This window comes from Myotis yumanensis, unplaced genomic scaffold, assembly GCF_028538775.1.
Source record: "Myotis yumanensis isolate MYYU_CA2020_CCGP unplaced genomic scaffold, mMyoYum1.0.hap1 SCAF_6, whole genome shotgun sequence".
Classification (NCBI taxonomy): Eukaryota; Metazoa; Chordata; class Mammalia; order Chiroptera; family Vespertilionidae; genus Myotis; species Myotis yumanensis.
Genome location: NW_027223757.1, coordinates 75,799,085 through 75,815,351, shown reverse-complemented (window position 1 = coordinate 75,815,351; position 16,267 = coordinate 75,799,085). Strand labels below are relative to the sequence as shown.

Genomic DNA, 16,267 nt, shown 5'->3' with positions numbered 1-16,267 from the left:
AAAATGAAGCTCTTAGTTTCAAATCCCCCAAAGATCTGAATCCTGCCAACTACCACTGTATTAACTTGCAAGTGGATCCTTTCTCAGATGAGCCTTCAGTGGCCAGCATCTTGGTTACAGCCTTGTGAAAGGCCCTAAAGCAGAGACTTAGTCAAGCTCTGCCTGGATCCCTGGCCCATGGAAATTATCCTTTTATTAAAGGGTAATATGCAAATTGACCCTAACAGCAGAACGACTGGGAATGACTGGTCACTATGACACACACTGACCACCAGGGGGCAGACGCTCAATGCAAGAGCTGCCCCCTGGTGGTCAGTGCACTCCCACAGGGGTAGCTCTGCTCAGCCAAGCCAGGCTGCCAGCTGCCAGCACAGTGGTGGTGGCAAGAGCCTCTCCCGCCTCCTCAGCAGCACTAAGGATGTTCAACTGCAGCTTAGGCCTGCTCCCCTCTGGCAAGTGGACATCCCCCAAGGGCTCCCGGGCTGCCAGAGGGATGTCTGACTGCCAGCTTAGGCCTGATCCCCCCAGGGAGCAGGCCTAAGCCAGCAGGTGGACATCCCCTGAGTAGTCCCAGACTGCGAGAGGGCACAGGCCAGGCTGGGGGACCCCTCCCCCCCGTGAGTGCACAAATTTTTGTGCACCAGGCCTCTAGTGATATAATAAATGGATGTTGTTTTAAGCTATAACAGCTTAAAACATGTTATGTAGCAGCAATACATGTTTTGCAGCAATTGGTAACTAATACAGTACCCTTCTATGAACTTTTCGTGTATCAACTAATGTAATCCTCATAACATCTTTAACAGACAGGATTCCTGTTTTACAAGAAAACTGGAGCAGCTTTCACCTATTCTAGAGCACATGCTGATCAGAGATGGAGCCAAAATTTGCACCCACATTGTCAGGTTCCAGAGCCTGTGCTCTAAATTACTCAATTGCATGATGGCAGTGACTTTGTCTGAGTTCATAGCTGTAGTCCCAACCAACAACACAGTGTTTGGCACATAGTAAGGCTCAATATCTGATTGATTAATTAATTGATTGCTTCATTTAGATTCTAAATTTTAGAAAATTACTCAATGAATGATGAATAGTGTTTCTGTTGTTTATGTAAGCAAATTTTATAAAGTATTCTCAGTACAACTGTGCCTCTTTGGTTTCAAAGGCTTCTTTCATTTTGTGGTATGGGTTCTCCAGGCATGCTAGTCCACTGAAAATTACAGGTGCTTTTCATTCACTCCCCTCCAGCATTAGTTCTGTGAGCTGCCAGTATCCTTTCAAAAGGTTCCTTTCTTCTTTAGTTACTCAGTAGACTAGCTCAGGAGCTCAGCTCTTCTGCATAATAAAAGGAGGGGAACTAAGGGAGAGAAGCTGAGAGGAGGCAGCCTGGAAGACAGGGAAGGATAGAGATGGTGGAATTCCTGAGAAAGTCTGGAAGGGGGGCGGGGGGGCCTAAGCTGTAGTCTGGAAAGTGAGGAATTTTTGATGGCAGGGTGGCTGAAGGACCTGTAACAACAAAGGTGCCTAATGATCCATATTCACCCGCTTGCATTTCTGCACTGTAAATCCTCCCCATGGCACAAAAGTTTCAGTCGAGTCTGTCATACATAAGTGCCCTGCATAGGTATTTTGAGTGGAAATCAATGAAGTTACCCAGGTTGGCACAGAATAGAGATGACAGGAGAGCTGTGGAGATGGGCTATGAGGGAGAGTTCAACAGAGGAGTAACTTGGAGTCACAGGTAATTGCCCAAGGAATTACCCTGGGCAATCCCCTGAAATCCTGGTGAGGGCATGGAACTTCCCAATGGCTATGACTTAGAAAGGTCAAGCCAATTTTCTTTAAATATCAAAAAGGCTTCGAGACCTCAGCTGACTACTGGGTCACACCAATATTAATCTATTTGTCTTCAGTCAGAAGGACTGGCTCAGGGATCAGTCACAGGGAACAACACATGCTGTTTCCATCTTTCCTGGGGGAGTAGTAGTCTTTGCCTGCAAAAGGAGCTATTAGTGACTCCACAAAACGAATGGGACAGGCAGAGCTAGGAGAGCTCATGCCAAGAATGTTTAGATCATAGGCTGGAAGCATTACCTCTTCAAGGTGACACAGGGGCTATGTTTTGTTATTCAAACATAGATTTTAAGCAGGAAGTATTGATTACGATAAGACCAACCCAAAAGCACAGATATGTTCAAAGGTCCCACTCAACTCTTACTTTTGGAAAATAAACAATGAGTTCAATCAATGAAGTAAAAACCTTTATAGAAACTGCAGTTAATTCAGTGAATTTAGACAGCCTATGCCAATAGCATCTAGAAGTGCCAGTTGTGCTTGGGCTGTGCTCAATATAGTTAAGAGGTTCTTGACGTAAGAGGATACTTGCAAGCCACATGCTCTGTTGTGACATTTTAAAGGTAGCAGTACTGTTAGATAAGACACTTGTAAAGAAGAAAACATGTTCATTGCAAGCATTTCTCTTTTTTCTTCTTTTTTTAAATAGAAGAACTTGAGAAACCTTGTGGGGTGTTTTTTTTTAAGCTTCTCAATATTGATTTCAGAGAGGAATGGAGAGTGAGAAAGAGAAACATCATTGACTGGCACAGCCTCCTACTGGGGATCGAGCCCATAACCTGGGCATGTGCCCTGATCGGAAATCAAACCATGACCTCCTGGTGCATAGGTCAACACTCAACCATTGAGCCACACCAGCTTGGCTCATTGCAATCACTTCTAAAAGTATGACGTAATTTTCAAAAAACAGAGCACTGCTCTTCGATGGATTGTAAGTGTATAGTCACTGAGGGCTGCTGTTAGGTATCAAATAAGAACAATCCACATGTGAAACTGAGGACTCACTCTCATTTGCTGTGGCACCATTGAAGAGTCAACCCTCCTAAAATGCAGAAGCCTGTTATGTGGAGAACTTGCTTTCCTGAAAAGTAGTTGTTTTAATAAATGTTAGAGACTGGCTCCTGTGACCATACTGAGTTAAAGTAATATAACTTTCTTTACTGACAGGTTTTAATTGGTGCATCTTTTCCATTGATTATCTGCTTCTCCTAGACTTTTCCTAACCTTCCTCCTCCCCTTTCTGACCCACCTCCCAGACTGTGTTAGGTGCTCATGTTCCTATAATGCCATGGGTATAGCTGTCTCTCATGGCACTTTACACAAGATAATGTGCCTTTCTCCTCCCTTGCTGTGAGATCCTGGAAAATAAGGTTCTTGTAGTATCCATTTAAAAAATGGTGCCTGGTATATGGCAGCGCTCAAGAAATCTTGTCACTCTAGAAATGACCCGTTTGCTTGAATTAATGGCTAACTCTGGAATTAAACAAGATTGAAACAAGATTAAGCAAGATCCTAAAGATTAGATGTTCATCTTTCTCCTTAGTTGTGTTTTTCAATTACCTTAAAAAGTTAATTGAAAAACTACAAATTTGCTTTCCCTCATTGCTCTGGACAAGTGATGGTGCCATTCTATGTTGCCTGCCAACTTCCCCTTTTCATTCACACAGCTATTTGTCTGAGCTTCGACTGCATTAAAATATTTCTCCTTTGTCATCATAATCAAAAGCTATTATCATTATAAAAATGTATAGAAGCTCAAAGGAAAGATGTGAACCTTTAAAAAAAAGTTTTAGCAATCATTTTTCATTCCTTTCTTTTATAAAGAAGGCCTGCAAATCACAAAACATAGTAGCAAGTTGAGGTCAATTATGTGTTGTCTTAAATACTTTTCAGTTGCACAAGTTATTTCTAAACAGAAGAATTTGCAATTCCTACTCTCTAGTATCTTAGGACCTCCAGGTCATTAGGAAAGCTTTGTTATCTACTTAATGGCCACATAGATTCACTGCAGTCAAAAAGGCTTGAAGGAAATTTGCTTCTTGCAGTGCTAACCATAATATAAAAAGTTGACCAAACAGGACAACAAGGGCCCAAAGGAACTCAACAGGAAGAAGAGGTGGTCTGGCCACCGGCCAGAGATCATACAGGGGGAGCCTGGCTCTGGAGAAGCGTGGAATTGGCCATGCTGGTGCGGTGCTCAGCCTTGGGAAATGTTGCTGAGCCTGGGAGCATGGACCTGGAGAGCAACCTCCTCATGGCTCCAGCAAAGAGGTGCAGCATGTTGAGCAGCATGTCATCATATGACCAAGACCAAAGTAATGATGGTAATGGAGACTTTGGAATTTCTCATTTTCTCTGCCAGTTTATAGGAGTGATGCCTTCATGAGTGATAAAACCATTTTGATTTGGAAAATCTGGGAGTTTGAATGAAGAGAGGGCTAAAGAGAAAGAACCAGATTGTAGCAAAGGCATATACTTAACCTCTCTTAACGTGCTTTCCTGCTTTCCCTTAATAGTAGCATTAAGCAATTTTTAGCTAGGCCCACTGCCACCTAGAATAAAGTATCTATTTCCTAGCTTCTATTGCAGCTAAGTGCATTGTGTGACTAAGTCATTTAAGGGGAAGAGAAAAACTCATTTTTAAAAAAAAAAAATGTATTGGAAGAACTAAAACCTATCCTCCTCAGACTACTACAAAAAATTCAAGAGGAAGGAATACTTCCAAGTTCATTCTATGAAGCCAGTATCACCCTAATACCAAAACCAGGTAAAGACAACACAATGAAAGAGAATTACAGGCCAATATCCCTCATGAACATAGATGCCAAAATCCTCAACAAAATCTTAGCAAATCGGATCCAGCAGTACATCAGAAAGATCATACACCATGACCAAGTAGGATTTATCCCAGGGATGCAAGGATGGTACAATATCCGCAAATCAATAAACGTGATACATCATGTAAACAAATTGAAAGAAAAAAACCACATAGTCATATCAATTGATGCAGAAAAAGCATTTGACAAAATCCAACACCCATTTTTGATAAAAACTCTCAGCCAGGTGGAAATAGAAGGATCATACCTCAACATAATAAAAGCCATATATGACAAACCCACAGCCAACATCATACTCAATGGACAAAAACTAACACCATTTCCCCTAAGAACAGGAACAAGACAGGGATGCCCACTCTCACCACTCCTGTTCAACATAGTACTGGAAATATTAGACATTGCAATTAGACAAGAAGAAGAAATAAAAGTCATCCAAATTGGAAACGAGGAAGTAAAACTGTCCTTATTTGCAGATGACATGATATTATACATACAAAACCCTAAAGTCTCCATCAAAAAACTACTAGACTTAATACATGAATTTGGCAATGTAGCAGGATACAAAATTAACCCCAAGAAATCTGAGGCATTTCTATACACCAATAGTGAACTTTCAGAAAGAGAGACTAAAAAAACAATTCCATTTACCATCGCACCAAAAAAATTAAGCTTCCTAGGAATAAACTTAACTAAAGAGGTAAAAGACCTCTACTCAGAAAACTATAGGACGTTGAAAAAAGAGATGGAAGAAGACATAAAGAGATGGAAGAACATACCGTGTTCATGGATTGGTAGAATCAACATCATCAAAATGTCCATACTACCCAAAGCAATCTATAAATTCAATGCACTTCCCATTAAAATACCAACAGCATATTTCACAGATCTAGAACGAACTCTCCAAAAATTCACCTGGAATAAAAAAAGACCCTTAATAGCTGCAGCGATCCTGAGAAAGAACAAAGTAGGTGGGATCTCAATACCAGATATCAAGCTGTATTACAAAGCCACTGTTCTCAAAAATGCCTGGTACTGGCACAAGAACAGACATATAGATCAATGGAATAGAATAGAGAGCCCAGAAATCGGCCTGAACCAATATGCTCAATTAATATTTGACAAAGGAGGCAAGAACATACAATGGAGTCAAGATAGTCCTTCAATAAATGGTGTTGGGAAAATTGGACAGATACATGCAAGAAAATGAAACTAGACCACCAACTTACACCATACACAAAAATAAACTCAAAATGGATAAAGGACTTAAATGTAACACGGGAAACCATAAAAATTCTAGAAGAATCCAAAGGCAACAAAATCTCACACATATGCCAAAGCAATTTCTTCACTGATACAGCTCCTAGGGCACTTGAAACTAAAGAGAAAATGAACAAATGGGACTTCATCAAAATAAAAAGCTTCTGCACAGCAAAGAAACCATCAACAAAACAACAAGAAAGCCCACTGCGTGGGAAAACATATTTGCCAAAGTCATATCTGATAAGGGCCTAATCTCCAACATTTATAGGGAACTCATACAACTTAACAAAAGGAAGATAAACAATCCAATCAAAAAATGGGCAAAGGACCAAAATAGACACCTTTCAAAAGAGGACATTCAGAAAGCCAAGAGACATATGAAAACTTGCTCAAAGTCGCTAATCATCCGAGAGATGCAAATCAAAACAACAATGAGGTACCATCTCACACCTGTCAAAATGGCCAAATCAACAAACGACAAGTGCTGGAGAGCATGTGGAGAAAAAGAAACCCTCATGCACTGCTGGTGGAAATGCAGACTGGTGCAGCCACTATGGAAGACAGTATGGAGTTTCCTCAAAAAACTAAAAATGGAACTCCCATTTGACCCTGTGATCCCACTTCTAGGAATATATCCCAAGAAACCAGAAACACCAATGAGAAAGGATCTATGCACCCCTATGTTCATAGCAGCACAATTCACCATAGCTAAGATCTGGAAACAGCCTAAGTGCCCATCAGTAGATGAATGGATTAGAAAACCATGGTACATCTACACGATGGAATACTATGCTGCTGTAAAAAAGAAGGAACTCTTACCATTTGCAACAGCATGGATGGAACTGGAGAGCATTATGCTAAGTGAAATAAGCCAGTCACCGAAGGAAAAATACCACATGATCTCACTCATTCATGGATAATAAAGACCATCATAAACTTTTGAACAAAAATAGATACAGAGGCAGAGCTGCCTTAAACAGACTGTCAAACTGCAGCGGGAAGGCCGGGGAGGGGAGGGGGACAGAAGGGGGGGGGAGGTAAGAGATCAACCGAAGGACTTATATGCATGCATATAAGCATAACCAATGGACATAAGACACTAGGGGATAGGGGAGGCCAGGAGATTGTCAAGGGCGGAGGAAAACAGGAGACATATGTAATACCCTTTGTAATACTTTAAGCAATTAAAAAAAAAGAAAACAAAAAAATAAAAAATGTAATGGTGCTGATAATTTTATCTATTTATATGTTAAATCAAGAATCAGTATGAAACTTCAAAGGAAATTAACTAGTCAATCCCCAAAACCTATAGCAGAACTACAGCACCAAAATTTTCTCCAGTGTGGGATTTGCAAAAATCATAGTTGAGCAAGTGATATGTCATCTTTTATTTTCCCTACTGTGAATGAAGAAGTTACTATTTGTTTTATTTCTCATCAAAAACATTTTCTAAATATGATATAGGATCACCTGAACAGGGAGACTCAGATTCCAATCAGCAATGAGGTGACTTAAGCAAGAGAACAGACAAGAGTTATAAGATTAAAAATGGCTCTTGCCACATCCTAGGTGGTTTAAGGGCCATGTTCCTCTGATGGAGTTCAGAGCTATTGCATGACACAGATTAGTAAATATTTGGCCGGACACTTCTTAAACAATTTTTCTAAAGATAGAGCAGTAAGAAACATTAAGACTACTCCATTCTTATGTCTTTTTTATGTCTGCCAGACCAAGTTTTAACAGACATGATAACATAATTTGAGTGAATATGGACATTCAAAGTCAATCTCTACACTAATACGCCCATCAGCCTGGCTCCCTTACCAATCTATCCAGACTAGTTCTGACAGATGTTTCAAGGATAATCTCAACTGTGTTCATGGAAGATAGCATTTCCCTGAAGTATCTCTGCATGGCTGACTTCCTTCTGATGGCTCACCCTCCTTCACATAGTGTTCCCATGTTCAGTAGCAACTGGGTCCACATTTGGTCAGCTAATTTTGAAAGTCACTTCAAAACATGAGTAGTTTCTAATTCATTTGAAGGGAGGTATAAGAACAAACATAAACTCATATTCCAAAGTGCCCCATGTAAATCAGGCGGCCAAAAATCTGTTTGTTTGTTTGTTTGTTTGTTTTGTGACCCTTAGAAGTAATTTAAAATGGAGCTAGGAGGTTGAGAAGAAAGCTAGAGATCAAAGAGACAGGATTTTATGGAGAAGGTCCTTGGAGAGCCATGACATTTCCCACTTTTATTTTTGTTGGTAGAGAGGTGTGCTTCCTCCCTTCTCAACCCATGTGAGAAAGTCTTTGAGGGGGTCACTTGAGGAGCTTGATCTGGGTCCTCTGGAAGTCAGTGGACTAGTGTCTGATCTCTAAGGATGGCTGTTCAGGTTGTGCACTGCACAGCTCTAGACCAGTGATTCCCAAAGTGGGAGCTACCGCCCCCCGGTGGGCGCTGCAGCGATCCAGGGGGGCGGTGATGGCCACAGGTGCATTTGGGGGCGATGAGTAACTGCTATTAAAATTTTTAAAAAATTAATTTCCAGGGGCTGAGTAATATTTTTTCTGGAAAGGGGGCGGTAGGCCAAATAAGTTTGGGAACCACTGCTCTAGAGGGAGCCAGTCACATCAACAACCATGTTTACAATCTGCATAGCTGTACTGGGAAACTCAAGTGTCTGACTCTCCAAGAGGCAAGCTACTGTGGCTAGAGCTGCAGTTATGCAATAACAAGGGAAGCAAGTTGTATTTCCACCAACAATGGGACAGGGAGTTGAGAGTTTCTGGTTGGTTGCGTGGGTCTGTGTGTGGGGGAGGTAGCCTGGGGGCTTCTTAAGGATTCCACCCCTCCTCCAAAAAAACGAGGGTTGCTCAAACTAGAAGCCTGAGGATTGAGGCCTGGCAGTGAAAGTGGACAGGCAGAGGAGTTATCTCACTTGTCCAATGGAGCTTAAAGTGGGGACTCTCCCAAGAGAATCAAACCTGAGCACCCACCAAGTCCAATGAACAACAACACCAGATCATAGATAGAGGAACCATCAATGCAAGACTGTGTCCTTTGTCCTAACCCATTTGCCCAGGCCCAACCCTAGAGGGGTTGGAAAGACAGCTAATGAGGGAAGGTATTGGAAGAGGAAAGATGCCAACCTGCTCTAATGGCCCGTGTGCCTCTAACTCCCAAGACCCCACCCAAGGCTTCTTGGCTTGAAGCAGGTCTCAGTTCAGGGAAGGGAAAAAACTTTGAGTTTGTTTATTACACTACACTGAACATTTTGATTACTGAAACAAGACTTCCTTAAGACCAAGGTAACCTCAGGACATTTAACACCTAAGAGTGCCTGGGAGAGCTGTGTGAGATTTCACACAGGGACAGGGAATGAATCGGCCCATTCAATGGGCAGAAAGGAGGAGAGGGTGGAAAGAACACAATGACCTTTCTCTTTGTACCTGTTGAGAGCCATGCCTTGGGTAATCAGACCGTATGTGAAATCTGTAATAGAAATATCTAGCCATGCCTGAAACCTTTTATTTTGACTTAAAACATAGAAATGTACACTCATCCCCAATCTGTTGGTGTAGAGCCAAGGCCTTCTGTGTGAGCACAGATGAATGGATCTTTCTTAAACTCGCCCACAAAACATCAACTGTGAGTTCCAATTTTGGTTTCCTTACATTGGAGTAAAAATTTTAAGAAACTTGCAAAGTAACCTGAATATAGTAATAAGTGTATACGATTTCTTTGTTTCTTGTGTTTTACAATTGTCTCACCCACGTTCATTTTTAGAAACTTGCATTTATCATGTCTTTTAACAGCATTTCATAGAAATAACTTCTTTTTTGTGCTCACATTTCAGTGATTTATATAATATTTAATGAAATTATGTGATTCAGTAACAAATACAAGTACTACTGGAATAAACAGATTTGGGAACACACCCAGCTGCCTCTGGGCAAACACACATTTGAACTTGTGGGAGCAGAAGCCCATGGGTGTACTCGAGAGTAGCCTCTACCGTGAGCCTTTAAGTGTCCCAAGCATTGGGAGTATATCTCTCAGAGAGAATGGAGAGCACAGGATTATCCAGTGGAGGTCAACTGGGTGAGCCTCTACTTCTGAGGTGCAAAGGTTTGTGAGAATAAACAAGTCATCTTTTCTGTCAAAGAACAGTTTAGACAGCTGCCATTTTGGACTGTGTGACTTGGCAGCCACCACCTTTGGCCGAATGGCTTGCAGCTCCCCTGGGGGCTGCCATCTTGAAACAGCAAAGGCCAATCCCTCCCTTTGAAAGAGCCAATCGTGAAAGAGTGTGTGCCTGAGCTCCAATCAAGAGCAAGGGACAGGTCACTTGGGTCAGGGATTACAAACCCTAGCAGACCACCTGCTCGGTGTGCCTGCGCGTACAGACCATGTGTGCACACCCTTGTACGTATAAGTAAAGATGTTTGCCTTGCTGCCTGGCTCCCAGGTATCTTTTGTGTTCTACCAGGACCTCTGACTTGGGGGCTCACCTTATTTCTAACAGGTTGAAGTAGCCAGCATAAAAAAGCTACCATGTACTGAGAAACTACTATGTGCCAGGCGGGACACTGAGCACTTTTCACAGATATACCCACCCCCCCACCCCCAACGCCACCCCATTTCACAGTTGAGCAAAGTAGAGTGAACTCTAGGCCCATAAGTGAAACAGTCAATACTTCTCAATCTCTAATATGCAAATGACTCACCAGGGGGATATGATTTAAAATGCATATTTTGATGGCACAGGTCTAGGTGGGACCTGAGATTCTGCATTTGTAATAAGCTCTCAGATGCTATTGATGCTGCTGATCTGCAGACCCCTGAGATTCTGACTTACATGTTCTGAGATGGAGCCCAGGCATGGCTCCTTCCTAAAAGCTCTCCGGGGATCTTTGATAAACAGAGGTGAGGTGGTGTGTGGCTTGTACCCCAGTGAGAGTAGGAAAGTTAAGAAGTGGGCTGATACAGAGATACTGAGTTTTGAATACTTAAGCTAAAACAAATATTTGAAAAACACAAGAGTAAAACAATATAAAACAATATAGAAGTTTATAAAATAAAAGGTAATAAACTTTCATTCTTTACATTTTATGAAGAATTTTTTAAAAAATCAAATCACACACACAAATATCAAATCAAGCTGTCTTTGTGATAGGGGCAGAAATAGAATGTTGGGGAGTCAGTTAGAATTGTAAGATATTAATCATGCTTTGTTAACCATGATGGTTTTGTTCTGATTAAAGAAGGCACATTCTAACCTGGCTGGCAGTTACACAGAGGACCTGGGAGCTCACTTGGAAATGCAGCCCATCCTCCTCATTTGGAGCTGCTTATTATCATGAAAAAGATTAACAACTTTGTTGCAGAAACCAGAGCCACCAGCCCTTTGAAGACCCCCAGCCCTTGCATATCACTGGCCCTTTGAAGATCCCCAGCCTTTTTGCATATCTGCAGGCCTTTGCAAATCTCCAGCCTGCTTACCTGTTAACTGCCCATATGGCAAACCCTTTTACATGGGGTTACTTCCCCATATAATCTTTGTCCTACCCAATATAAGCAGCTGGCTTATAGTGGGGTGCAGAGCGGATTTTTGTGGATGACCTGCTGCTCTCCCATATTACTAGGAGTATTGGAATAAACATTTATGGTTCAATCCTGTCTCTGCTTAATTGACTCAAGTAGTGACAGGCAGCACAGACCCATTGATTGTCAGGTGACACTTGCACACACTTATGCAACAATTTCCTAGCTCAATGATGTATCAAGAACCTCTTTCATCGTCAGCACATACAGGTCTACTTTGTCCTATTGACTCTGCATTGTATTCCATAGCACGGAATACCATAATTTATCTCACCAATCCCTCATAGGTGGATATTCAGTTAATTCTAATTTTTTTGTTTTACAAATAATGTTTTGTGCACATACCATGGGTATGCACACAAGTCATTCTGTAGAATAGACTTCTAGATGTAGGATTGTTGGGTTATTTCAATAGCTATTCTCAGATTGCCCTTCAAAATGCTCACTAAATTAATTATACTCCTACCATCACATATAAAAATGCCTCTTTCTCCCACCAGGGGGCCTTATGAAACTACTGGGTATTGTCAATCTTTTCAATATTCACCAATCCCACATATGAAAAATGTTTCATTGATGTTGTAATTTGCATGTCATGATGACTGGCAGAAAGACTGATCTATCAGACTTAAGAATGCCTTCTTTCGTGGATTGCCTGTCTGTATCTTTTGCCACTTTTAGTTACTTATCTTTTTATATTAATTTTTGTCTACTATATATGCCACAAATATTTTCCTTCCAGCCTACTATTCATTTTTCAATTTGTTTAACAGAAGTTTTCAATTTTTATAGAGTCCAGTCTATCAATATTCATTCATGACTTCTCATTTAAGAAAGATTATAAAACATACCCCTGGTTTTCCCACTTACTTCTTGCATAGATTTGTCATTCATTAATCCATCTGATCATTAGTCCATATGCAAAATGCATATTTTATTTATGACTTGAACTAAAGCTCTTATGCTTCTTTTCTTTCCACACACCATTCTCAACCCTATTTATTGAACAGGCATTGTTATTATTCTGGGATTTGAAACGCCTCCTCTATCATATAGTCAATTACACATACACAGGCTAGTCTCCTTTGAACTCTCTCTGTCTTTTTTTTCTGTGACTGTTCAAAGCTGTCACAATTTCTGCAGCTTTACAGAACTTCTGGAAAGACAAGTTTTTCCTCATTATTTAGTTTTTATTCTTTTTTTAAAACAACGGTCTTCTCTACTATTTTCCCCCAGATGGATTTGAAATTCCCATCTCAAGTTCTAAAGCAAATTATCATTGAAATTTTTACTGTAATTTCACTTTAATGGTCCACTAATATGGGAAGAATTGACATTTTTATAGTATTGAGTGTCTCATGCAGAAACAAGGTATTAGCTCTTTATTTACTGACATATATTTTATATTTTGTCATGAAAATAGATCACAAGTCATCATTTAGTAGATTACCAAAAATATATAATAGCTACTGACTTAAATATACTTATCTCCTAGTTATCTTGCTTATCAGACTCATAAGGTCTAACAATTTAATTGATTGTCTATAGAGCTTTGATTTGAAAAAATGCATTTTAAAGTTTCTTTTTTTTTTTAACAATGAAACTAATAAGTATTCAATAGAAAAAAATTCTAAATGTAGAAAAAAATGACCCCAACAACTAAGGACAACTATTATCATTTTACTTGTATCTGTTTTGTTCTTTTTATATTTACACTAGAGGTCCAATGCAGGAAATTTGCGCAGGGGCTCAGCCCTCGAAGCCCTGGCTTCGTCTGGAAGGTCATTCTGCTGTTCAGTCTAATTAGCATATTAGCTCTTTAATATATAGGATAGCTTCTTCTACACGGTATAATTAACTGAGTGTATGTTTTAAAAGAATAAATGCATTCAATATGCCAAAACCATTTTGCTGGAGGTTTGCATGTTTGATAAGGAACCCTGTGCTTCTCACCAATGGGCAGAAATGCTAATGTTACGTCTATTCCTGACATTATTGAGTTCAGTTCAGTCCCTTCTTTTGCTGCCAGTCCAGCTGTCTGGCATTTATCCCACCCAATTATAGTTCAGTGTAATGAAGCCCTCTGTCCCTCGCACCACACATAGCTGCTGACCTCACTGCACACTCAGCCATTCCATTCCAGGCCTCGGCTGGAATCATTCTTACAGCACAGGTGACGTGGAGGTTGCTAGGAGTTTATAATTCCATTTAAAAGGCTGACTAGATCACAATCGATATAAAAGAGATTTCCAAAAACATTAAAAAACACACACATCGTTTCTCTTGTGTCTCCCAGTTGAATTTGGATGAGCTGATTTGTCTTTTCTTTTGTAATGCTTCAAATCTGATTAACTCACTTGCTCATTTTCTTACCTATAAGGATTGCTCTTCTATTCCTTCAACTGTATATTCATTCACCTCACCAAAGAGGATTTCCTTGGCCTGTTTACATAAAATAGGAATCCCCATCCTATCCCCCTGGCCAGACATGCCCCTAACATATACAGGGCCGGAGCAAGAGTGTGAATGGAGACCCACATGTATGTCTAAGCATTAAAAGGCCCAGCAGGGCTTCATGCACACACATGTGAATGCCTGGGCTCCATGTGGACATGACCCTTTGGCACCCAGACTTCCAACCCCTTGGGAAGGGGAATGGCTGGAGGAAAGCAGGAGCCTTATAAAGTGGGGGCCCAGGTTCTCTCTTACCTGAGTCCAAGGATGGTACTGCCCTATTTCCCTTATTCTACTTAACATTTTCTCATTGTATTTATTCCTCTCTGACATTTCATATTTTTCTGATTTTGTTATTTATTTGTCGGTTTCTTATTAAAGTAAGCTCCATGAGAAAGGAACTTTATTTTGTTCACTGCTTTATTCCCAGCACTTGGAAGTGTCTTGAACAAGGTAGATGCTTAATTAGTATTTGTAGAATGAATGAATGAATGAATGAAGTTTGAACTATTTTGCATAACATACATAACATTAGTGGAGGGGATCACACGAAAATCATATGTCTAAGGTAGCCACAGACAATATAATGAGATGTGTCAGCAGAACTATGCAGTATATCCCCTCTCTCTCTGCCTCTGTCATCCCTTAGTTAAATGCCCCACTTTGATGTAACATATAACTGGTGAAGTTGAGAATTAAATAAGACAACATAGAGGTCCAGTCTGATTGTTTTCCAATTGTTTCAATTTATTTGCTAAAAAAAGCAGCTTTTACCACATAAAAGAAATGCTTTCTTAGTAACAAATATTAAATTAACATAAATAGATTCTCATAAATACTATGTACTATTGGTCTGCGTGTCTACTCCTAAGTCAAATACTACACAATTTTCATTGTAACAGCTTCAGAGTATGTTTGATATCCGGGATAGCAGTTGTTCCTTCACTGTTTTTCTCTGTCAAAGTTTCTTACTCTATTCTTGTGAATTTTATCTTCCATACTGTGAAGTTAATCCTCCATATAAACATATTAACAATTTTGAAAATGTTCATAAGATAATTCTCTTGCAAATGTGATTGGCATTATATTTACTTTATTGCTTAATTTGGGGAGTATTGATATCTTTGAATTCTGAGTCATCCAATGCCTTAATTTGTCTCATTTCTGTCTTTCAATAACATTTCTTAATGTTTTTTATGCACTAATGCATCTCCTGGGGGTGTTATTTTTGCTAGCTTTTTAAAAAACCAAATTACGTATTTTTCCATTACTTTATCTAGGTCAGTGGTCGGCAAACTGCAGCTAGGCAAGCTGCTGCTCACGAGCCACATGCGACTCTTTGGCCCCTTGAGTGTGGCTCTTCCACAAAATACCGACTTCTGCGCATGGGCCACAAAGTTTCAATCACACTGTAGGTGCGCGTCCGCACGTGGTATTTTGTGGAAGAGCCACACTCAAGGGGCCAAAGAGCCGCATGTGGCTCGCGAGCCACAGTTTGTCGAGCACGGATCTAGGTGATTGTTGTCGGTTGTAATAGATATTTCTAGGCACTTCCTAATATCTCTTCATCTTTCTTCCTTTCTAGCCTTTCTTTTTCTTTTCTAGCTGAAAGATTACCTTTTCCAAGTTCCCGTGGCCATGTGACTAAGTTCTGGCCAATGAGATGGCAGTGGAAGTTTGATGTGGGACTTGGAGGAAGTCTCTTTCCTAAAAGGAAAAGAACACATCTTTCATTTTAAAGAGAATGTCCTCATTGGAGGTGAATGATCAACTACCTTGTTGTTTTTCTCTGCTGAAGACTGGTTTTCTCTAGTTAGGTATTCCTGAAGAATCTCCTCTTAATTTTTCTTTCTGAGTCTGCAACTTAATTTGTTTATTTGAATAGATGTATCTTTCCTGCCCAGGTCCCTAACAAAATATCAGCGTCTCACAGTGTTTTTGGGGTTGGGGGTGAGTATGGCATATTCCCTTCTCTTCAAACAAATCACATCAATTAATGCCAGTGGGAAGGCAATCATTTGGTTTCCTTGGGGAGCTGTGGCTCGATGGGCTTGCTTCTTGCCACAAATAACACATTGTCAGGTTGGTCAATATGTTACTTGATGCCAAAAATGATAAGGGCATTTGTTAAGAACGTATAGACTTTAAATAAGTAAATTAATCCAAACCGCTGGTCTCGGTGGATCTTGCTATTTAAGGTGCGGTCCGGGAGTCACAAATCATTGCCTGTCCATGGCAACTGTGTTAAGTAATGTGAT

The 16,267-nt window shown here is 40.4% G+C and overlaps 1 long non-coding RNA gene across 1 annotated transcript in view; it reads left to right on the top strand.

The window, feature by feature from the left end:
* LOC139012429 (uncharacterized) overlaps positions 1-16,267 on the top strand; it is a 28,938-nt gene that overhangs the window by 4,651 nt on the left and 8,020 nt on the right. The gene's annotated exons all lie outside the window — the stretch shown is intronic.